This window comes from Stegastes partitus, unplaced genomic scaffold, assembly GCF_000690725.1.
Source record: "Stegastes partitus isolate 25-593 unplaced genomic scaffold, Stegastes_partitus-1.0.2 Scaffold327, whole genome shotgun sequence".
Taxonomy (NCBI): domain Eukaryota; kingdom Metazoa; phylum Chordata; class Actinopteri; family Pomacentridae; genus Stegastes; species Stegastes partitus.
Genome location: NW_007578058.1, coordinates 5,232 through 6,852, shown reverse-complemented (window position 1 = coordinate 6,852; position 1,621 = coordinate 5,232).

Here is a 1,621-nt window from a genome sequence, read left to right as displayed (position 1 = left end):
ATCTAAAAAGGATAATGGGCTCAGTTACAGGCAATCTAAGGAATCTGTTAATATAATTCGGACTAATCAGAGGTAAAGTGTGGATGTGTGAAACTGCAATCAAAACTCGTCAGAATTCAATATCAGACGTCTCCTCTAAACTCGCAGACAGGTAAAAGTGACGTCTCCTTTGGAAGAATGACACTGCGGTTCCTAAAATATTCTTTCGACGAAGAAGAATTTTGCATATCTGCAGCACAGATGCCGTGTTATGCGTGCTGAGAGGACCGGGAATATTTGAACCTACAAAGGAGTGCAGTCCATGTCAATCATTGGTCTGCAGCTTTAGGCAGAGGGGGGCCACGGGGTTGTTGGGCGTCAGTGTTGCTCTTCTTTACAGGCCACCCAGGCTTGCATAAGTGTTTTTGCAGGTCGAGCTTGTCATTTAGACTTGTGGGGTTCAGAAAACAGGAAAAAGAAGTTTTGCGAAACATACTTTTAGGTCATTCCATGCCGACTTACTGAGAACCTCCCGGGTGAATTTTCTTGAAAAATCAAACACTTCTGCCGAGACCACGAGATCTTGCAAAATCTCTCTACCCCAAATAGTCTTTGAGTTGTGAATTTAAAAAAATACTTCAGCGATTCTTTTAAAGCACCTTTAAAGCCTCACCAGTTGCTTGTTTTTCACAGGATTTGGCTGAATTTGTTGACTGCAGAAGAAGAAAACTTTGTAACTTGTAATCATGCCAATAGCTTATGCTGATTATTTTTTATTGTTGTTGTCGTTTTACAAAAAAATAAACTGATAAAAAATCTATAATTTATCATAAAAAACAAACAAAAAATATAGTTAAATCTCCACCAGTATTCACTCAATTCCAACCAAATTCTTGTTGTGTGTGTAAAAGACCTTAGTTTGGTCAAATCAAAGTGTCTTTCGGTGTTGCATCAAAAAAGAAAGATTTTTCGTTTTGATGACAAATTATAGATTTATATTATTTTAATTTGTTTATTTAAAGTCCAAACTTTTTTCTTGAGGTTTCTGGGAGAGTCTAATAGATATTCTAACAGCAGCCAAATCCTGTGAAAAATGTGCAGCACTGAGGGCCTATTTTCCAAACTGTCTAACTCAGAGCGTATTTGGAGTAGAGCTGTGGGATGTTGCAAGATTTTAGGTAAAAGTTTTTGTATGATTTTTTTTTTTTTTCAAGAAAATCCATGACCTCAGCTGGGGAAAGTGCTGAAATCTGAGTGAATTGGAATGGAGTACCCATTTGGTAAATACTGACAATTTCAGTATAAGGTTACTTCGAAACTGCTGGTTTAGAGCCAAAAAACACATGAGACGCTGTCGTTCACAACATTCTTTACCAGAACATTAAACACTGATACCTGAAACCTGCAGCCGGGTGGAGCACAGGCCAGTTGGATTAGCACAACTGTACACTGACTGAACAAGACTTTTGGCTAAAGCTCCCTTGAGGTGTATTTACATATGTCTCATGGGGGTGGGCTCACAATCAGCACACCTGCAGCCGCAACGTTGTTCACTGGTCGTCCAAACGAATAAACTACCAACACTTTGGAGAAGATCAAGAGAGGAGCAGATGGCCCTTCTGGAGGATTTCACCTTTTCTCT